This window comes from Melanostigma gelatinosum, assembly GCF_949748355.1.
Source record: "Melanostigma gelatinosum genome assembly, chromosome: 1".
In the NCBI taxonomy this organism is placed as follows: Eukaryota; Metazoa; Chordata; class Actinopteri; order Perciformes; family Zoarcidae; genus Melanostigma; species Melanostigma gelatinosum.
This window is the reverse complement of record NC_136634.1, coordinates 8904644-8928755: the sequence shown is the minus strand read 5'-3', so window position 1 is coordinate 8928755 and position 24112 is coordinate 8904644. Positions and strand designations below refer to the sequence as shown.

General features: G+C 43.7%; 1 protein-coding gene across 1 annotated transcript in view; it reads right to left on the bottom strand.

Moving 5' to 3' along the window:
• tspan18b (tetraspanin 18b) overlaps window positions 1-848 on the bottom strand; it is a 29949-nt gene extending 29101 nt beyond the window's left edge. The window contains exon 1 of the mRNA XM_079269828.1: window positions 581-848. The gene's annotated coding sequence lies outside the window, so the exon portion shown is untranslated. The remainder of the gene's footprint in view (window positions 1-580) is intronic.
• Between the last annotated feature and the right edge of the window lie 23264 nt (window positions 849-24112).

Genomic DNA, 24112 nt, shown 5'->3' with positions numbered 1-24112 from the left:
ACATCCATCTGGTGACCCCATGCATCTCTGCACACAGCCTCCTCCTCGGTTATGGCTGGAGCCCCCGTGGGAAGGATGCCAGCTTGGAGACGGACACACATCACCCCGGATTCCCCGCACCGACGTCAGGTTTCTCATACTAACCCATTATTATCTGCAGACTGCATATTTACCCCATTTCACACACTGATTCAGGGCACAGTCAGTCACCTGATTAAGCGTTTGAGCATGAATCTTATTCATTCACAGAAAGGAAAAAAATAAATAAAACACAGGCTGTCCTGAAGTTAACTCAAGTTTAAATTAACCAACAGCTTAATAAACGATTTAAACGATTAGGGTGAGATTTCTCCCTCATTTCATTTATCTTTCAAGATGTTCTTTTGGTTTCAGCAGCTCGTCTGAAGAGAAAAATATAATTTACAGCAACAAAGTAAGCAGAAATCAAACAACATCGCCCATGAGACACGCTGTTGCAAATACTGAGCCAGTTCAACGCGGCAGTCACGAAAGCAAGCGACGGATTCAACTGCTCATCATTTTCATTTCACCATTTAAGTTGGAGACTTGTAGTTCTTACCTCAATGCGCAGCTCGGTGCCGAAACCTCTGTCCGTGACTAGATGTTTGCCTGCGAAAATGTCACTAAAACTGCAGATTTTAAAAGCCTAGGACTGCTGGAGGTTAAGTATTAAAACAAAAGCCTCGGACTGCTGGAGGTTAAGTATTAAAACAAACAGCCGATCAGCTGGAGTGTCCACGGGGGTGAAACGTGCCCAAGCACCGTCCAACTAATACAATCCACGGCTCCGAGATCTGCGATCTCAATTTGGACAAGCGCGCAGTGTTGAGGGCAGATTGGTATGCAAACAGTTTTGTGAAGTCGCTGAAAGCGGAGCGGCTCATCCAGCAGGCTGCTCTGCTCCGGAGGGCGGAGACTCCTCCGACGCACACGCCTCTTTACTTTATTGTCACTCCGGGATTATTTGGACTGGCACTGCGGGCTTGTCCATGTTATAGTTATACTTTAGTTATTGTGGATTTGTACTTTTTTACTTAGTTCATATTCTTTACTGTTTATTACTTATTTACTTATTTATAATACTTGTTCTGATCTTGTTTTTACTCTGTCTCTTGTTTGCACGATATGCTGCTGTAATCCTGTAAATGTTGTCGCTGCGGGACTAATAAAGGATGATCTTATCTTATTTTATAAACAATAAACACACACTCGGTACAGCAGAAATGAACGTTGTACATTTTAGATAAAAAATCACTTTCAACGGTAATACCTCTCAATTGAATTGAATTTGTCCAAAAAGTTCTCCTTGATTTGTTTCCGTCACCATAGAGCCACATTAAATGGGTTTTCAGGTTAATGGAGTCCAACATTTTGGGGGGAAATGCATGAGTTAGCAAGGTTTGATGACACCACCTCAACGTTATCAGCTACCGGTAGTTTAACATGAAGCTAATCCAACATAAAGACAGGGGGAAACAGTTAGTCTACCTCTATCCAACAACAACAAACATGTCTACCAACAGGTCTGAACATTTAAAATGATCACCTTAACAAGTTGCTCTTTCACACAGCTTTACATGTGTTTATTATTTCTCTGCCTGGAGCAGCATCCTAACTTCCTGTCTGCTCTCTTGTCAAGTCATGTCTTCACCTGGGAGGTTTCAAGGCAACCAACATAAACTTCAGTAAATTACTGCATCTGCATGGACAAAAAAATAGTAGGCCTATACAACCTTATGGTGTTTTTTTGGAATTAAACAAACAGGATTTCATTTTCATATTTCATATTTAACAGACACATATGATAGTGGTAGCCTGTCAATCCTCTCAGGCATATCTGGGTGAGAAGGCTAGTATACGTATTCCCAAAACTATTGCTGTAAAGGAGCAATGTGAAAGATTTAGTGGCATCTAGCGGGGAGGTTTCAAAAGGCAACCGAGTGAATACCCCTCCGCTCACCCATCCTATTCCCTCCGCTCACCCATCCTATTCCACCGAGAACTACGGTGGCCTTCAGCTAACGTAAAAACACAAAAAACCCTCTGTAGAACCAGTGTGGTCAATATATATCATAATGCTCCCTTTAATGCAGGATGCAGGAGTGATGTAAAAATAATTATCATTGCTGTGTCAGAGTTAGCCCTAAAGAATGAAGTCAGAATTTCTTAGCGTTAGAATTAAAATTCTTACTTCAGTTGTAGAACAAAGACTTTTTGAGCAGACTTTTGACTTTAATATTTTTCTTTGAATTTAGACTCAGATAGGAATCAGTCGGAACTCAAACCTTTTTTTTCATGTGGGTCTTATCTCTATACCGTTTGTATTTAGTCTCAGTGGAGAAATGCCTTTTCTTTGGAAGTGTATGAGAAAGTAATCGCCCGTGTTATTGTGTTTATCGTGATGATCTCTTACACACACAGAGAGGCGTGGTGGAAGTCAACATCTTATTTATACAGACGAGACATCACTTGTGGGGAAAGTAGCCTAATTAAAAAGTTAGAACTTACTGCTTCCAGAGAGAATCATAAGGCGCATATATATATATATATATATATATATCTATATATGTATATATTGCTGTGTTTTGAGCTCCACAGTTTTTGATTCCATCAACAGATGAATGACAAATCTCAGATCGGCAGCTGATAGTTGTTTGTTTGCTTGTTAATTGTTCATGCTGTGTGCTTCTCTCACAGCCAGAGAACAAGAGGAGTGCTTTTGTTTCGGGTGTGGGGGTGTGACAGTGGGGGGCTGAAGCGTTTTCTATCCCTCTGTGCTCCTCGTGTCACAAAATCTACTACAGATGGAGAGCAAGATAAGCGCCCCAGAAACTGATCTTTTTGCCTTCTCCTCTAAGGTCGCGACACTGACATTCCCAGTGCCATACGTGATACTTCCATCCCCCAGTCCCCTTGTGTTTTCTCCTGATCCCTTTCTCATTGGCCTTTAGGAAGTCTGCAATTATAAGAGCATTTCTGAAGTCAAGAAAGACAACAAGCAGCTTAAAGTAAAGTTTAAAACAAAGCAGAGACTCGTACAGAAACGTTGGATTCACAGACTCATCGGGAGCTCAGCTCAGGAGGCGTAGGGCCTCCGCCCGGGTAAGAACAGTATCACAGGAATGGCTTGGCTGCCGAGAGAGCAGCTGTGAGGTATTTTCTTTTTGGCTCCTTGGGTATTTTCAGAGGGCTCATTCAGAGAGTAAAGAAAGGCTGAGGTGAATCACTGACTGAACCGCCTCCTCCCCCCACCCTTTGAGCGCTCACATGGATCACTGGTGTTGGGGAGAAGTCCTCTCTTCAGGCTGTGACATGGTTCAGTTCAGAGATTACTTGTTGTCTCTTAGCTAATCAGTGATTGATCAACAAATGTAGTGATCTGCAGGCACCCCGGGACGTTATACACCCGTCAAATCAGTAAACAGCCTCTGGTTTTGACCTTTCAGTGATGGTCTCATTTACTTTGCAGGAATTCAACAAGACATTTTAAATTGACTCAGGATTTTACAAAAGTGGGGACTGTTTTAGAGAAAGTTTCCAATGAGACCATGTGGATGTTGAACCACGGGGAATTTGAATTGACCTCTTTGTTCATTACATGTGCAAAAATAATTTGAAACACTTCTTTTTCAAGCATTATTTGGTGTACAGTCTACTTGGTCCTCCTCCATCTATGCTGCCGGCAATAAAATGTAGTCTTGTTTCCACGTTAATCACATAACACACACACACACACACACACACACACACACTGATAGGCGGACTATGCTAGCTTACAGGCCGACCCGCACATGCACATTCTTATCGCACACAAACCCATTCAATTCAATTTACACAGCCCACGTTTCAATTTCACACACATAGCATCATACCACATGCTATCTCATTAAACAGGCTGTGGACATGCTTCACAAGCTCTCACACAGTAGGCCTCATTGTTGCACGCACACACACACACAGATGCACACGGGATGTAGTCTTAAGGAATTTCCCTGGCAACGGGAGTAATTTAATATTGTATTTTGTGCTGGATTGTTTTGTCTTCAAATGTTTGTTTTTTTATTATGTAAATTTAGAATTCCTATAAATGCAGGATGGTATTTCACCGATCTGTGGTTGTTGCACGACAATAAAATAGTCTCTTCCCCCTGTTGGAATGTGGTTCATGTTGTGCATGTTTAAAATGGCACAAAAACTCTGTGCAGCGTCTCTTCTATTGACACTGACTCTCTACACAACAAACAATTATTATCAGTTAATGTCCAGATTATTTTCTTGATTAGTCTGTAAAATGTTAGGAAATAGTGAAACATACCCGTCACAATTTCCCTGAGTCCTTCTTTTGTCCGACCAGCATTCCAAAACCATGAAATGTTACCATAAAACCATAAAACCATAAAAAACAGGGAAAAGCAGCACATTTTCACACAGATCAAACCTTATACTTACTTAAATTAATAACTGATTATCAAAATAGTTGACAATTCAAATATGACACTGTTGAGCCAGGAGGTGACAAGCTTAGTTTAGCATAAAAAGAATTGGCTAGATGCAGGGACTTGTCTACATTTGTTGCCTGGTAACCTCACGTTGAAGACGAGCCTTGAAGGCACTGTTTTTAATCCCTAATAATCGGCAAGAAATAGTTCCACCACGTAACCCCTCGTAAAATGATAACTTGTGTTTGTGTCGATGTAAACTTATTGTGGCCATTAGATACCGACTCAGGGATTCAACATCAAGTGTTCACATTCCTCAAAGCAATTCAAAAGTTAGTTCACAACTTCAAAATAAAGCCGACACCATCAGTCACAAAACACTGATGATTGCTATTCATGATACATTTATTTTGGAATTTCTTTTTCATTTGCTTGAATAAACAAGCCATGGAGGTTTTGTCCCCAACTGTGCGATTTGCCTGCCATTATTCTGATAAATGTAACAAAACCCCCCCACACACACACACACACTGACGTACACAAACACAGATGTAAGATGTCGAACACACCATTGCAGTCTCAATCTGTCAGGGGGCATCAGCCAGCGCCCAGGGAAACATGCCATCATGTCTGGTGGCTTCTTGCCCCCCTCCACTCCGGGACCGCGATCAAACCGTGAGACGTTGTGTTGACGGCAAGACTCATCTTCTGGATTCCCTGTAGGGGAACCACACACACACACACACACACACATTTGGTTACGCTACCGCTGAATAGGCTTTGCCATCTTTAATTTTCCGTTTGCCAGCCGGAGACATAATTCTGTGTTCCAGAATGTAACTTCAAAATGCATTCGTCTTGCGGCAAACCTTTTCAAAAATAGTTCTCCTTAATGTAGATATGTAAGCGGAACTCGTCCTTGTGAGGCAAGTGGCAAACATTCCCGCCCCCCCCCCCCCAAGAATTTGTCTGAGACACCATTTAAAATCAGCGTGCTTTCACATTGAAATCTTCTGCGAATTCATGCATCTCCATCTGGCTTAGTGAGCCAGTCTGCATCTGTCACACTGCCAGGCTGGCGGAGTAGGGGGCAGAGGAAGGTGACAATAGAAATGGCACTCTCGGGCTTGAGGGTACCGAATCTTCTCTATTTGGAAGCATCTTCATCTTAACAAACTCCTTTGGTAATGGTGCGTGTTACCTGGCTGTAACCTAGCAACAACCCCCGACTGTTTAGATGGATAATTGGACAAATCCGTAGGAAGAGGCGTAAAATAGAAGATCTGAGTATTAACATGCTTAATCTAGAATAATTTAATTTAACGCTTTCAGTGTCGAGACCGCTCCGTACTGGTTTACATTTTGACTTTTTCTCTGTTGCTGTGTGCATGAAGAAACACCTGCAGGCACTTTAGTGTGAGGCTTTCCACCACCTTAATAATTACGGATGTCTACCTGCTGTAGCTCAGTCAGTGACATGAGCCTGAGGATACAAGAGATAGTGAGGGAGGAAGAGTGGGAGGGAAAGTAGAGGGAAAAGATGTATGTCAATCTGTTATTTTATACACCTCTTCTTTCAGGAATGCACACGACAGAAACATCTGCTGTGTCTGAAAACACACACACAGGAGGCACCAGGGCAGTGGAGCAACAGGAAATGGAAAGTGTAAAGATGGAAACAAGGAATGACTGGACCAGTTTTTGCCCTTGTTCCCTCTTTATGTACAGTAAGTGTGCAGACTGACTCCCCTCATCCCTCCCAACGCCCTGAGTGCAGCCATTTCTTTGCCGTCTTGCGGTGGCAAGCCAAGCGTGCTAAACTCCCTCCATATATTGTACCTCCAGTGTTCCCAGGAGGTTGTACTGACTGGTGAATGGAGGAAAGTAGGCCAGGAGAGCCACCACTGCTTCCCCTCCTCCTCCAGAAATCTGATTCACCGAGAGGGAAAGATCCATTTGTCTGTCACACACAATTTCTCTCCTCCTGTCTTTCATTCTGGGATTTCGTTTAACTCAGAGAAAACATGCATTTTTAACTTCTGTCGATTTATTTCTCATATGCACTCAGTTGCTGAAGGTGTACTTTCCATTCAGTGTGTGTTTTGACGAGACATCACTGTTTGTTTCAATTCAAACAGGTCTTAGCCACTTCTTCTGTCAGAGGACTGTGGTTGTGTGTGCAGCACAAGTATGGAGGTCTGTGGTTGTTGGGCCACCCGAGAAACATTTTCTGGTCTGGGAGGCTTGGAAGGTGGAAATGTGGGATTTAAAATATTTTTTAAAATGAATTATGATTTGTGGATTGAGGCGTTGTGGCCTGGTGCACTGTAAAATATAGCGTGCTGTTTAACTGAACAGAGGCGTTCAGAGTCTTTAACAATACATCTTCAAACTCAACTGGCTTTAGTGAATCAGTACTGAACGAATCAGTAGCTTTTAGCACTGGAGCTCCCTCACTGGTGGATGAAAGCACCGTTGATAACTCGGCAGTTCTACAAAGTAGCCTCCTGGCTAAAAGCTTAACTGCTCTGTTGCAACCTCTGGTGCTTTCAGACAGCGAGTGGTTTCAACTGCCGCCTCCATTGTTGACAGTGTAAACACAATAGCAGAAGGCGGTAAAGGGGCTTTCACAGCGCTGTCTAGAGTCATTTTAATGAGGGGAAGGTGGCAGAGGCAAAAAGGTTTTGATCACGGTGAGTGTGAAGTTGTTGCTGCCGCGTGAACATGCACAGATGTTGCTCGGCCTCTGAGGTCACCGAGCTGAAGCAGGCTGAAAAGAAGAGTGAGATGTTCATGATATTCGTGAGCAAAACTTGCTATATTAATCATGACATATTGCTAGCCATTTCCTCTATTTTAGGCTACAACCCACTCTATTTAGCTCTGTTATGGGATGATACAATGTGGATAGCAGCAGCTATCAGAGGCAGCTGGCGGTGCAACCTGCTGTGAACTTACTGCCTTTGGCTGTTCCTGTTGGAGCCAATGTACCAGTGCTATAGAATAAAGACAACATGTGAGGTTTCTCCCACAGGTTGTTACCTAGAACCACATGGGTTTAGGAACTGAAGTACCAGCGGCAAAGTTACCATGTGTTTCATCAAAGGAAATAACCATGACATAATTCAACATGTATTAAAAGACACACAGCAAGTCCCAATCACGTTTTTTTTTATCAACAAGATAAAACACAACACAAAATATAAATAAAACAATCTACTCAAAACGAAAGAGACCTAACTATAACCTCAGGACCGACACTGTTTTAAGAACAACTATATAGGCCGGGGAACAATCAGCGATTGCATTTGAGGCTCACCTTTTTCCTGAGTGAACAAATCTGATCTACAGCATTGTAAAACATCACTTTTATTTGTCTCAGAAAATCCATACGGGGAAGTCTGCTAATATGCATATCACGTCTCATTAGACACTTAATTCGATGAGTGAAATGAGCTCTCAGTTGTTCAGCTGTACATTCATTTAAGGCATCATTTTATGTCACAATACCTCAAGTAAGAGGAGTTTTTGGTTTTAAGTAGCCTATTCCTGTCTGATGTTTTACAGTGTACTCCTGCCGCACATCTGCAGAGGCCTGGATGGTTTTGACAGCTTTTAACTGGAGATCAGTAACCAGGTGTGGAAACAGCGCTGTCATGGTGGTCACTGTTTTTTCCACCTCTGGCCGGCTGGAGACCCGCTGACCAAAATTAATATGGAAACCTGTTAATACACTTTGAGCTGGGGGGACTTTCAGAACCACAGCTCTGTCTAGTATGCCCTATTCCACCACTAACATTCTTTTTTCTTCATGTCCACGAGCCGATAATGACATTGCCAGAGTTTATTTTGGACCTGCTACACTTTACGCTGCAGCCTTTTTTACAGATGCCCAGGTCATTTTCCTCTTTCCCTACAGAGAGCTACTATACATAAATGAAATACGGATGCAGCTCGAAAATCAACTCCAGCGGCGTCCAATCTCTTGAATCAACTTTGGGGATGTTTCCCTGCCAACTCCTGCTTGGATACCAACACTTCCTTAGCAACTGAATGGCCTGTGGCTATATGTGTGCATTTAATGCTGACAGTATCTGCAGGACTCAGCTGTTGATGGAACACAGTTATCCCTTTTCTCATTACTGTCTGCTCCAAGTGAGATTCACCAGGCCTAGAGACAGCCATCAGGGACCTACGAGTGCGTATGTGCACAGTGTGGCCAATAAGGAGCTCCTTGGAAACACCTGTCCAATGTACTCCGAACAGAAACCTGAGCATACAAACAAAGGATCTTATTCTCGTCACACTCCAGATGTCATCAGATATGGATGTAAACACAACTCCATGACAAAAATTGAAAATTGTTCAAACATGTTCAAAGTGCCAGAACTCGCATGCAGAATTTCATTTGAGATGACAAAAGACGAATCAGATGCTCCTCCCGTGACGGCAGTGTTTGCTAACCTGTTACATGCACAGGAGCTGCAGCCATGCTCCCAGTGATTAACTCATAAGACAGATAATACCCCAAAAATCTGTGTCCAAAACAAACAAAACCTACTGCACTGAATGGATGTTTATTTTGGTCCTGTTTCTATGGATAGATCAATAAACACCTCAGGCTGGAGAAAAGGTGATGCCATGCTTATAAAGACAGGTTGACATTTTATGTCGGACATATCTGTTCGACCGGCAACAAGTTGCAGTTCTTCAATATCAGAGGATGCCTATAAGGTCACTGGTGATCTTAGAGGAGAAAGCAATATAAACACCGTATTTCTTTATCGATTCCCTCTTGCCATACAGAACTTCCTGTACACTGTTCTTTATGACCAATAAATAAAACATTTTAAACATATATGTATATTGAATAATCATTTTAAGATTGTTGAAATTAATTTAAGATAGTAATTATGGCGTAGTTATTGTGATGTGATCGGTGTACGAGAATAATCCGGGTGATGGACAGGAACGGTCTGTCGGGAGAAATGGAGGCACAATGGTGTAATTAATTCTGCTGAAGGACCAGACAAGGTGACGGTGGAGAGTCTGACCCAACATTTAACCTCGGATCACCGTCAGTGGTGATTCTGAGCTCAGCCAATGGGCTGTGGAATATTGTCATATCAAAGTCCTATGTCAAGATGCGTTTGTTGCAGCATCAGAGAATAAGTGCCACATATCGTATGAGATGGAGGAGTTGATGAATAGGTAAAGCAACAAGGGGAAAGAAAGCAAACAGCAAAAGCAGAGCAGAACAGGTTGACTCTTATTTTCTTCCTCATGTCAAAACTCAGCATGCGGCTTCAGCTCATTTTAAAATCATAAATCCATGAGCCAAGTCTATCAGGGGAGAATTGATGCCTTTGTCAGTTGGCATTGTACATTTTCTTAATAAAAGAGATGGGATCCTTTGATGTGATATTTATATTCCCTCAGGATGAATGTTCAATTTGCTCTGACTGCGCGATAGGCCTACCACTCCAAAAGTGACAGATACATGAAATGTTTACGTGAGATGTGGATTCAGGGAATACAGCTCATATAAAATCGCGAGCCTCCTCCATCAGTTTTTCTCATTTGAGCTTTACAGGAAGACTGTGTCAGGAGTTTCCAACTCTTTAGCTGCTATCTGTTTCTTTATCAAACTGTTTACCCTGAAGGGAAGTGCATTAATTACCGCCAACGATACAAATGTTCGGCGCCGGAGGGCCTTGTTCAATAATAACGGCATTGTCCTCTCTCCTGGCAGGGATGTGATGAACTGCACACTACCAGTAAACTGGAACAGATTACTGCGTGTTTTCTTGTAGGGCAACGCTGGTCAAAAGATACCACCCACACGTCAAACTCAGGAGCGAAAAGAAATATTCTGAGTGGAGTACATGTATAACCAGACCTATCTCCACAGCACTGTGTGAGCTCTAAACAATGATCTCTTAGCATTCAGCTATAGGGGGGGAAACGCTCTGGCAGCTTTAAGCACAGGAGGAGGGGAGGGAGGGAGGGGGGGACTTTCCAAACATTTTTGAAAGTGCTTATACTCTTATTTGGCGTGAGATGAGAAGATAAGTCGGTTAGCTTAGCTTAGCACAAAGACTGGAAACAGAGGGAAACGGCTAGCTTGGTTCTGCTGGTGGTCAACGTGTCCGCATACAACGGTTCGTATGGTATCTTACAAAAAGTTACTCCTCATTTTTTGGGTTACTCATTTTTTGTTTCCCTATGAAAGCAAGCAACGTGTCAATTTCTGCTCGTTACATGCATACCGTATTTTCAAAATAAACTTTTGTGTTCCCAGGAAACAACTCAGGTAGCTTTAGACAACAAACCTACTTAGTTAGGTTTAAGAGCAGTGCTTTTTGTAGGTATAGACGCTGGATGAGATTAAGTGATAGCATCATAATTTCAGATAATTGTGGTAATGATTGTTTCATCAAACTCTTTGCAACAAAGCAAATAAAATAAGAACACCTACTTAAAAATGATTGAACAATGAAATTTCCATTTATATACAGATGTGTTAGCTGATATAGCCAAAGACACTTACATGTTAATGAAAAGTGGGACTATAGACTTATCTGCAATTTTTAAGAACATTTAATAAGGGCCTTAGAGCATGTTGGAGGAAGCGTGGAATGACAGGAGACTATTCTTACATTTTCACAGGTTGTCCAGTTTTGAGGGAAAGAGGAAGCTAAAAAATAATGGAAATCCCACTTGAGGAATACCTAAAGATGTAAACATTGCAGACCAAAGTAGTCTTGTTAAAAAAACAGAAAAATATTTAATCGTGAAGTGAACAAAACTCCGAAAGTCTACACAATGATTGTGGTGTTTTTAACTCGCTGCTCAATACCACCGATTCTTCAAAGACCAAACTAAAAAAACAAACTTCAGGATGAGTCCAGCTTTGAATGATAAAACATTATTTGAGCTTTTTGGCAGAGCTCCTTTTGTTTTTTACGAATGCTTTAAATAAAAGAAATATACTTCCCTGCAGAGTGAGAGGCGAGACGGAGAGGAGACTCAGGCCACATCCTCCATTCACGTCATTCCCTGTGAACTCTCGTCTAATGGCTATTTAATTCATAGTACTAACGGATTATCAAAGCCATTTAAATTAGTCATTATGGAGAGGATAGATTGTGAGACAGCCATGGGAGGTGGCGGGTCATGTTAACCAAAAGGCCTGAAGGAAAGATGAGGAGAGCATGCAAATGAATTACAAAAAAAAGGATGATTTTCCTTCGTTCCCTGCAGATTCCACGGGCTCTACTTAAGATTTAATCTGCTATAAAGCTGAGCCCACTGTGGCAAGCCCTCGAGGAGGAGCGCCTATCCTATACTTTCACCAGAAATAATGTTACAGATTCAAGAGAACCTTCAGAGAAAGAGCAGAGACAAAAGAAGATGTGTGCGTTAGAGAACAAAGCTTGAGAGAGAAAAATGGAGGAGCAGAGCGAAGAGCATGGAAAACGGCACTGAGGCCAATAAAATATAGATCGCAGACATCACATTGAAGTGACAGGTTGTCCTTGTAGCCGTTTGGACTATTTATTTAATGTCAGCCTACATTACTCTTCCTGCTCTCCCTCTCTGCCTCTCACTGGCTCTACATTGTTTGGTTTTAGCATTTTGCAAGTTTCCAGACTGTGAAATTTCTGTCACAACAAGAGCAAAATGACTTTCCTGCCTGGTTTTGAATGTGTGTGGGTTTTGGTGGCAGTGGAAGAAACATCAGAATTGTATCATCCAGGTTTTTTGTGAAAGGAATAGGCTAACATTTTGGAAATATGCTTTACTTCCGTGCCAAGACTTTGATGTAAAGATTGATACTCATGTGCGATAAATATGCAGCTAGAGCCAGCAGGCAATTAGCTTAGCTTAGCATAAAGACTGGAAGCAGGGGGAAACAGCTAGCTGGCTCTGTCCAAAGGTAACAAACAATTAAAATATGAAATATTAAATATTAAATTAAAATAGCCAGCAGCTCTAGAACTCACTTATTAACATGCTTATTGTTTAAAAACAATGTGCTGGGATTTTATAAGGGATTTGAGGGATTACGTGCCGGACTCTTTCTGTGACTTCCTCAGGTTTCCTCATCAGGATAGTTTTTTTTCCAGTATTTACAACACAGAGAGAGAGAGAGAGTGACTTCCTTCTCTGCTCAGGTACACATTACACTATATCTTTACAGAGCTAATAAGTGTTTAATGTTACATTAATGGTCACAATGTTGAATACAGCTGAATTAAAAGACGACCCACCACCCCCTGAGCTACAGCCGCCTACTCCGACGTCACAAGTTGTTCAACCTTAAAGTGGCATTTTCACATGCTTGATTTGTCTGACTTTTACCCCAAATATTCAGTTTACAGTAATGTGAAACAGCAAATGCTTACATTTGAGAGGCTTGAGTCTTTGACTATTTCGTATTCTTCCCGGACACATTGCCTAACTGTCACACTTCGTCTTTCTGTCCTTCCTCTCCAGACATATTTTTAGTTCCCCGAATCAAATCAAACCATTGACACATTTTCCATCCGTCTTGCAGATGCCTGCGGACTTTCCCCTCATTTGCCCATCACCTGACTGCACACCCATCCATACACCTGTTACCACTTCCCATATCAGCTCTGCCTGGCCTTCCCCGCCCACCTCCTCACCTGCATCTCATTCCCTTATCTAAGTGTACCTCCTTTGTTCCGTTGGTATCCTCATCATAGTTGCAAAGCTATGCTCTGTCTGCCTGTAAGAGTTACCTGCCTGCCATTTGGACTCTGCCTCTATCCTGCTGCCTACAACTGTCTGCATTTGGGTGCAGTCCCTGTTCGCCTGTGTATCAACCGTGAAACTGACTTCTTCAAAAAATAATTGTAACAAATAAAAGAATCACACAATGCTGTTCATATCCTGCAGTATCAGGGCTCTGTGAAGGAGATTAATGATTCTAATTTAGAGGATCGCCGGAGTGAGATTTAAACGTACGACACAATAAAAAAACCCAGTTTCTGTGTTACATTAAAACCCTCCGCTATTATTCTCATAACAATTTGAGATTAAAGGGTGCTGAGCGTGAGCACAAAGTCACACACACGTGTGACACGGAGCACTTCATCAGCTCATGTCTCCGCTCACCACAGGCCACCGGCTCTCCTCCACCGTGAAAACATCTTCCAGACCATATCAACATCTATGTCCATTAATAGTAAAGAGGCAGCACGACGAGTAGATGCATAATGCTCTGCTGGTCTTATTTTTCGAAGGAGATGCGCTCCAAATGCCACGATGTCTCTGTCGCCATGACAACAGAGTTCAGCGAGCGAGCCATGCAGGACTTGCCCCCCCCCCCCCCACCCCCCACCCCCATCAGTCTGCTGAGACAAAAGCAGCATGATTCTCATAGAGAGAGGAATGTGCGTGTTAAGTGCGCTCCGGCAGCAATATGCATGTTAATGTTAACTTGTAGTTACTTAAACATCACAAGGACACGAGTTTCTAGCGAGAGCGAGCGTGCACAACACGCCTCAACGCTGCCTCTGTGAATAGGCTTACACCACCAGATGTCAAAATGTGGATACAGACATGATGAGATGATCTCAGGCCGTTTGAAGACATTGTTACCGAATAGCAGGAGCCACAGAATACTTTGACCATATAAAGATGTGGACGCTTATGAGGGAAGCAGATGTGAGGAATTACAAGCTATCACATTCACATTCCACAAGGCAATGTGCGCCGGAGTCCAAGTCCAAAACATTGTCTTAACAAGGAGCAGAAGATTTATTGTCCTGCTGCTGTCAGATGCTCGAGTCGAAGGGGGCATTTAGAAAGAATCATACATATGAACACCATCACTCATATAAACAAACAAATAAGTTCACCCGTACTTCACTGATTTCCATCCCACACATATGCTGTCCTTGTCGCTCTGGGCTTCAGCCTGTCAGAGAATTGAGGTTTTGTGAACATGGACGTGATTTCTCTTTACACTGACGTCCCCTCTGGGAGCAACGACATGTAGAATGAAGGGGGGGGGGGGGTCTTTTTCAGCTACAGCTGGTAGATGGGAGATAAATGAAAGACAGGAAGCACATAAAGCTGAGGCGTGTGTCAGAAAACAGAAGCAGAGGGTTACCAGAGTGTGTGGTGAACACAGCAGCTCCACGAGGGATTATAGGAGGACGAGCAAACAGGAGCGACCTGCTCCAGAGAGAACAAGTTACCGACTCTCGGCTTTCAAGGTAAAACAGCTTTCACTTCTAGAATCAGCATGCATGCACACGCAGGCTCAAAGTCCCTGATAACAAGGAAGTTTTGGTCATTGTGTGGAGAAGAGACATAATATCTTCCACCAGAAGACGGAGCTGGAAAAGTTGAGTTTGATGAAAGACGTTTGTGAGGTGGTGGTTTGCGTCACACGGTTTGTCATCTGTCCCTCATGCTGTCCTCAAAGTCTGTCTCTTACCAGCATAGACATGACCCTGTGAGTGAGTCAAAGCAGGTGTATTGGTATAGCACCTTTCCCACACAGAGGCAACTGAATTTGCTTTGCATGCGGCAAAGAAACTAAATGAAAAACACAATAAAAATGAAATTGAAAAAGGAAACAAAAGACATTTGTATTTACATTTTAAAGTGTTTAAAGTCTGGGTGTATTTAATATCACTAGGAAGCGTGTTCCATTTGTGTGTGCTGTAAATGCAGCTTTGTTGTGTTTTTGGTTTAAACTTGGAGCTCTTGACTGCTTCCTAAACATTGAAAGTGACTGTACTTGGGCGATACTGTGGGCGACTGTGGCTAAGCGGTGAACAGGGCCGTCCTTCAATCAGAGGATCGCCGGCTCGATTCCCGGCTCCGGATGTCGATGTGTCCTTGAGCAAGACACTTCATCCTAAATTGCTCCCGCTCCCAAGACCAACAAAGTGGTTTATAAATGAGCAGTTTGTTATGATTTGTTCTATAAACTACATTGAAGCCGGTGTAAAGAGTTAAAGGCTGTTTCTGGTTTCTTACATCTTTCCCAAAACGGTGTCCACTAAAATGACCATCAGACAGCTGCAGCAGCCAAAGCTCGAACAAGAACACTCATTAGGTTGTGTTTTCACAGTTTGGGCCATTTATTGTGACGTTATATGAAGATTGTACTCACCAAAGTAATTGCAGAGATCAGGAATCGCAACCACATCACGACAATACACAGTTGACCTGAGAAACACAAGCAGTCAGACAATCAGGCTGTAAACAAACTAACAGGTTGGACGGATTATCCAAACCACTTTATTTGAAAAGTGAACTCAAAGGGCAGCTGTTATGTCCTTAACAGAGTGTGCACGCACAATTACAGTCGGTCATAGATGAAGCAGGAACGTTACAGGCGGCTTGGGTTGATAATGTTGCAGGTCGCCTTTGTTTTGTCTTCTAAATAAGCTAATTTGACTTGTTTTTCAGATCTCTGGTGAGAAAAACATTATTACTACTGTTGTGCTCAATTCTGCTGCTTCTTGTTAAATCTGCAGTGGCACTGTTCTTAATGTGATTAAATTGTCTCATGTTTTTAGTTCAACTGCAAACTCCATTGCACTTGCAGTTGTCCTGGAGATGAAGGCACAAGTTCATTCTTGTTATTATTAGAGGCTCCATCTATCTGTTCAGATTTTATTTATTTATTTAATTGCAAATGAATTGTTTTACCTGTTTGATTGTGTTTGTTATTTGCTTTTATGTTTTATTGTGAAGCACTTTGTAACTTTGTTTTGAAAGGTGCTACATGAATAAAGTTATGATTATTATGTTCAGTGTCCACTGCAGAACATGCCTGCTATTCGACACTGCTTTGTACTGTCTGCCCATTCGAGGTGATGCTATTTGTTTAGACTGCGACCCCCAACATGCCCCACTCCTATCTGAGTGGGAGAGAGCGAGAGAGAGACCCCATGCAGAGGTAAAATAGACGAGGGTGTGGACGGGAGACTGGCCTGCCTGCAGTGACAGCAGGACGTTCACATATGCACACACACAACCACACACACACCCTATGCGTCCCACTGATATCCTCAAAAGCAGCAGGAACCCCAGAGAGCGTGAGAGAAGGGGAGGGGGGGGGGTTTTGGGAGGGGTGGGGGCTGTGTGGTGGGGATTCTCAGCTGTGCCTAAGGACAGTGAGACAGCAAAATCCAGGACAGGAACACACACACACACACACGTCACTTACTGTTAAAATACAGGTCGTCAATTCGGCCTGACCTAGAAAGCCTGTCTGCACGAAGGCTACACAACAAGCAGAAACAGACTCAAAACACTCCAAATCCCTCCACTCAGCTCACTGTCTAAAAGCCTGGATTAACTCACACAAACATATTCACACACATCCAAAATGCCACTTTTTAAAAAAACCACCCTCTTCAAACCCAAGACTGATTTACAGATGCAGTAACTCGCAGAGAGGCACATAATAGACGACATGTTGAGACAAAAAATAACAGACAAGGAGGAGTTCCAACACAATTAGCCGACTAATATAAAGCCTTTGAAATTGACTTCTGTGCAGCTGTCAGCAGGAGAGACAATTAGTTCCAGCATGTCTGCAACTTGTTTTCTGTGACTCTGCAGGTAGTGCATGCTGTGAGGAAGCTGGCAAACCCTGTAAACAACACTGAGCTGCCGTAAGTGATATGGATACCCTCACCTTTGAGTCTCTGTGTTTTTCCTGACTTCATTTAGAGTGCAGGGAGGAACTGCGTCTTCGGGGTCACGTCTGTGTGCATTAGCAGAGGAGGAGGAGGGGGCGGTTGTTGAGGCAGAGGGATGTTCTGAGCGTGGAGAAGGGTGAAAGTTGTCCTCCTGTGCCAGGCTCTCAGTTAGCGGGCATGGACGTGCCAGGGGCAAGCAGTCGCGTGCTGGCTCTGTCCCCTGAGCCCAGACCCTCATGCTTTCATTCATGTTCTTAAGAGCTTTCTCCTCCTGCATTGTTCCACAAAGCCTATCTAAAGGGTTTATGCCTCTGACTTGTGCTAAGCACTCGAGGTGACAGAGTCAGAGTTCATCACAAATCCTAAAACCCTCCGCAAATGCGTTTTCTCCTCCCAGGCTGCTTTCTGTCTTTATTATTGTTTATTTACTTCCCCCACCTCTCTCTCTCTCTCTCTCTCTCTCTCTCTCTCTCTCTCTCTCTCTCTCTCTCTCTCTCTCTCTCTCTCCCTCTCTCTCTCTCTCTCTCTCCCTCCCTCCCTCACGCTTTGCTCACTTCGTCTCCTAATGCCTCTATCTCCTCTCCATTCTCACTGTGACAGTGGAGTGCAGTCGTGCTCTAATCTAAGCCAGATGAGCTAGAAAAACACTGGCTTCCTCCGCCGGTTGCTTTCCACATTAACCAAGAGGCCCATCATTTCTCTCTCCAATCACAGGGTAGACTTCTGAGGTTTACCAGCACGTCTGCATATGCACTACAGCAGACGAGCCAGTAAAACTCCTCTAGGAGTGATTTACAACGACACTCCATGGATGCTGCCATCTTCTATCTCCTCACCACAGACTATTGGGCAGTGGCTTAAGGCCAGACTCGTGGCACCTGTTGAGAATACGGCAGTATCACAGCAGTTTTACATAATGCTCTCTTTTTATGGATAGGTTTGGATTCCCAGTATATTCAGGATCCTAACAGTACTTTGTTCTGAACATATGGTGCAGTGTTGCATACAAACGTGGCTCCCGATCAGACCGGACTGAGCGTCCAGTCGCCATCAGGGTTGGGCTGAGGCTCCATCCCCTCTGTCACGGTGAGTTTGGGCTGAGGCTTTCATTTGGGACCGGCTGGCTCTCGCTCACCGCTGAGGCAGAAGGACATCATGTCTCTCTGGGGACAGTTGCCGTCCCGCCCTGTCACTTTCACTCTCTGGTCCACAGGCCACAAAAGCTCATGGCATACAAGTGCAGACTGCAGTGAGGCAGAGGGGGAAAGAAAGAGAAAAATATAAGCTGGACTCTTGGCAGAAGGCTGGAGATAGCTGGGATTTTGTTGACTCCACATTTATCTGACTTATTTGCTGTCTTGCAAGAGTTAAGGCCGTTACAAGGAATTTGGCTTGGTGATTGGTGCTACAGTAAAACACAGTGCAATCGTTTGACATCATTTTAAATAGAGAATGTGAAAATTTACAACAAAATATGGTAAACAAACAAACAAATAAGAGCATGTTCAAACAAGTATATTATAAAGTGTCACGTGTACATTAAAAGGGAAACGATGTCACCCTCTCAGCAGAGCGGGTGATATTTAGTGTACTGATATTTAGTGTACTGTTCCTTTCATTAAATATGCTGGATTGCTATTTGAAAATGCTTTGGCAAAGATAACCATAACAAAAATATGAAAACATATGAAGTCTGTTTCAACTGATTGTATCTATAAGCCGATTATTATTGTTATTATCTGGTCAAACAATAAAACGGTTCTTAAACCTTCACATATATTATATACAGATATTCAATTTAGAATTATATAAAACCTCACATTTGAGAGGCGGAAATTAGTGAAAGTTTGGTATTTTTGCTGGATAAATGACCAAACCAGTTCACTCTCAAATATTTATACATCTTTTGTTGGTTGACAAGTCATTTTAATTGACCAATTGTTACAGCACTCGAGTTAAATGAATAGAATTAATTGTCGGGGTTCTACAAGCTCACTATTAACACGTTATATGTTTGTTCAAACCCCAAAAAGTGTATAAAAAACAATTTTTAGGTGGTTATTTATCAGAGCCAGGCTCGCTGTTTCCCCTTGCCTCAAGCCTTGATGCTAAGCTAAACTAACCAGTCGCTTTTAATGTTATTGTACAACATGTTTCAGCAATTTAAATAGTTGCACATCTGGCATGTGAGAAAATAATGTTTCTCACGAATCAGACATCATATTTTTCATTTTGTGTGAACTCTTTGTCGGGTGAGAAGAACCCAAGTGGCAGCCGAAGATCGAACTTTAGAGAAGGCGTGAGGTGAAAAAGAAGCTGTTACATCCACAATCATGGGCTGCTCACGGCTGTCTTGCATTCCAAATCAAGCCTTTTCGATATCCTCCCTTCTTCTCCCTCACTCTTTCTTCTTCCCCCTCCCTTGTGTTACCCCCTTCACCCACCCAACAGTTGACAGCAGAGGGTACTCTCAGAGAAGATGGCGAGATTTCAATCAGCAAAAAGAAACTTTCCTCTCTAACCATTGATCATGTTCCAAGTTACCCCCTGTGACTACTCATCTCTCACAGGGCACAAAAGATGCTAAGTTAATAACACCGAGGGGAGAGGACAGGCTCAGGATCGCACAATAACACACTCACGACCGAGCCCCACATGAATCAAAATGACAAAGCCAATCTAGCGAGAAATTCTCTCTCGCTGGCAGTAAACTGCTTGACTCTCTGGATGGGTGGATACAGGAGTGCAAGCGGGGAGAATTGTGAGTTCAATTTAAAAAATAAAATTCATTGAGTTGTGCAGCTTCGACAACCCCACCTCTCTCTGCTGGCGGTGGAGTTAATCACATCCTGGATTATTGGCCTGGTGTTCTCCCCAGTGATACAGGCTTTTACTTTTTGTGGGCGCACATGTGTATCATAAAGGCCTGTCAGCGGAGAAGGGAAGGTCAGTAAAAGTCGAGTGAGTTCACTTATCCCTGCAGCTGCCTGTTGAGTATAAAACTAACCAGAGCCACAAGCTAACCTCAAGAGGGTACAAATACTCTTTATATACTGCTCGCCTTCACTGTTGAGTTCGGCTGCCGCTAGATGAACTATCACAAGCAGTAAGGCAGACAGAATGAAGACAACTTGGAGGCTTCGGGGGATGTAAACAGAAAGAATAATGATGCCATGGAGTCGGTTAGTTAGCCGTGGGCTACAACCGAGCCCTGTTTTTTAGCCTGTATTTGTCTGAACTCCGAATCTAAAACTAAGTGTGTTACGTCTATCAGTTATGACTCTGACAAGGCAAAGTCCCTCCCTTCACGCCTCATAGTTTGAAAGCCTTCGGTCCAAAGAATACTGGGGTCTCTGGGCACTGTGAAAGCTTACTGGGATAAGAGGTGAGGTGGACACATGTATGTGAAAAGCAGGGTTGAGGAGAGAAGGGGTTAACCTCCGGTCTATATCCAGAGCCCAGGTGCACCATGTCCCGCCCCCCGGGTGTGAGAGTCTGCATGCTGGGGAGACCTTTAATAGCCTTGTGATGGAAGCACACTATCCCCAGTAGCCCATAAAAGACAGCGTTCCTCTGCCGCATTTCCCCCCGTCTGTCTGGCATGGCCTCATAAAAGACTGAACTGGTCTCACATGACCCCTCTGTCCACTGGTGCAGTGATTGGCTGGATCCTCGGAAGCAAGGGTTTGTGATTGGACGGATTTGGACTGGAAAGGACAAGGTGGACCACTGCTGAGCTCATCCTATCCTGCTGCTGTCTGGTCAGTCTGAAGAGGGAACCTTCCTCCTGACATTAACTGGGCCTGAGCCACAGGAGACAAAGGTTGACATATGAAGAAATAAGACATTTTTAAATACAGTCTCAAAAAGTATTACTGCACAAATGTAGCATTCTACTCCTATAATAATGTCAATTGACAATTAACTGTTAAAAAAATAAAAACTGATGCAGCAGAATCAGAGATATCTTTTTCACACCACACATTCGTCTTCGTTGTCAAAACTTGGTGCCTACATTACCCATAATGCAACGCAACCGCTGATTTAGTAGCTAATGTAGATGACTATAGCAGGCCACGAGGGTCTGTAAGAACACTTCTTTCTGACTTCACACCTCCAGATTTCCTTTACATTTTCAATTTTATTTACTCAAGTGACACCACTTGAGGCAATTTATCAGATTCCGTGCAGCTCACTTGAGGCACAAAACGTTTTATAATTGTTTCTCCACATCTGCAGAAGTACTCCACAATGAGATGTTTAAAGAGTTGTACAGTCGCTTTAATTCTCTCCACTATGCTGCTAATAGTTGTGTGACCAGAGTGCAGACGCAGCACCCCGGGATCCATCCCTCCATCTGACCCCTGCCGACCTCTTCCTTTTTGTCACGCCGCTGAGGCTGCAGCCGCTCATCTAACAGGGCAGAAGAAGTGTGTGGCCTGGGGGAAGCCATTAGAACCGGCCTGCCTTTTTTTTCTGTTCTGAAACAGGATCACCTACACATACAGACACACTTCCACTTAACAGGGGCCACTTTAGTCTGGGTGCAAACACCCTTAGCCCCCCTTCCTGCTGTCCACAATCACGGTCTCAACTATTTCCTCGCACTGATTCTGCCTCTTTATCTCCTCCTCTCTCTCACAGTCTCTTGCATACACACCAACAGGCATTGCAACACATTTGTTTCTGTTTCTGCATCTGGCCAATGTTTTACTCTTTCCATATTTGTTCCAACGTGTTCTTATTCCAAAAAAAGTAATTAGGTCACAGTTTATCTGAATGAAAGCACTTACACAAAAGTTACATCGCCAGCTTTCTCTCTTGAGAAAAGGACATGTACACATGTCCTCAAACTGGCTGGATTAAGAGTTTCTTTCTCGGGTCAACAAAGCCTCAGATGTTCTCCCCATGAACTCATCCTTAAGCTTATTGAGCTAAAACATCTGGGCCCCCTACTTTCCATACACAGCTCTCCACTGAGCCCAGAGATGGGTCCTTCAGGACTCGGCTGGTGGGCAACACACATATATAGTGTCCACACACACACACATACCGAAGCGCTCTGTTGAGTGACAGCAGTTGACAGGATATGATGCACTGCTTCAACAGCAGTGGCCCGCTTGTCGTGACTCCTGTTAATGTGGCCCAGCTGCCTGCCTGTCACGTGGCGCCACCCGTCCCTGAATCCCAAGGAAGGTGCTTTGTGTGTGAGTGTGTTGGCTGGCTGCTCCTCCTGCTTCAATCACCTCAAGAAGAAGCGACAGCACGGCGGTGCAAAGCGTGTGATGTTAAGGGTGCGACTCCTCAACGGTGGTCATTACAAAGTTTGGTGGAAAGGGCGAGATCCCCGTCTGTGTAAACATGGTTCCCTCTGTGGAGAAGGGACGGACCGACTGGATGAGGAAGTGTGAAAAAGAGCAGAAGGTGAGACGAGGAAAGTGACGGCACAGACAGACACAGCAGGGGCCATGCTGTTCTCCGTATTAGACTGTCAAATGAATCTCATTAACATGGCTTCTCTAATCAGCATCCGAGAATATTCCACTGAAGGCCATCCTATCTGCTCCCCACATCCATCCTCTCATTTATCACAACTTTTTTCCTTTCCATTAAAAGGAGGCCAATTCAAACTCCCCCGACAAAGAGGCATCTGCTGTCCTCGGCTTCCATTACGTCCATTGGTCTGTCCGTACATGTGAAACGCAGCGGGCTGCCATGTTAGGGATATCCACTCTGTGCTCGTCACATCAGGAGAGGCTTGTTTTCCACCATTTCAGTCGCGCTCAATAAGCAGTGGAAATCAATGGGCACTCGTGCTGAAAGCCAGTCCTTTCCGACTGACAGCTCATTAAATGCAGCCAAATGACTTCCAATCGTTGGTCGCGGTGACAGTAAAAACTTGAAGGTAGCTTGAAGATGGTAACAGTAATTTCAAATGACAAGAGTCCTCTTGCTTTTCTCTTTTGAGATTTGTTGACGTCACTTCATTTAACATGTGAATTCGTTCACGTCATGTGATCTGTATATATGTGTGGATGAGATGGAAAAGGGCGGCAGGATGTCGTGCAGGTTTTTCCCCGTGAAGGTCGAGGATGAGCTCCCACAGACAAAGAGGTGTCAATAGTGTGTCGGTCACACGTTTTCACATGATGGGGCCCCAACAGGAAGCTGGCTGGTTGTTAAACAGGAAGGTCTGACCCCATGAAGGGGTGTTCCTCTCTTTTATCTGTCCTGTGCTTGTCCTTAATGAGAGCAGCTGGTATACAATGTAAACAAACTCCGGCCATTGTCGAGAGATATCAAAACAGTAACATTTGATTCTCCTTGGAGAATTCTGCATGGCATAAGATGAAACTGAGGAAATCAGAGGTTGGAGGCGAAGACTCATGCCAGAGACATTCGTAGCACCACATAGGCTCATTCTTTAATCATGATCAAGTCCTGCCAATATTGGGAAACCTGAATTCCAAAGGCTGTTCGGCATCAAATGGGACGAGCACAGCCTAACATCTGACAGAGTGACTAATGGGAGCTACTGAAGCTTCACTCCCCCAAAAACCCCAAAAGTAAACACCCTCATAGGCTCTCTTCCCTTTACGTCCTCTGAAGCCATCCCGACTTTACATGCTACAGTTCGGGCACACATCTTTCGGTGCAGACTGATTTACTATCCGGCCTCCACGTCCTCTCTCTTTCTCGAACACTCTCCAGCGGCTCACGGCAGCGTTCCCATAGTCCTGTGTGCTCTCAGGGTGTGTTCCTGGCACTGAATGTGCAGATAGGACAAATAAATCACACACAGGCCCTCTGGAAAGCAGAGAAACGGACTGGAACGAGCTACAGGGAATAAAGTAGACATCTGCTGGACGAGCCGGAGCCTTTCTTGTGAGGAGAAAATGACTTATAGAAAGATATTATGAAAGGACACAGACTACTGGAGCCAGTAACACCAGC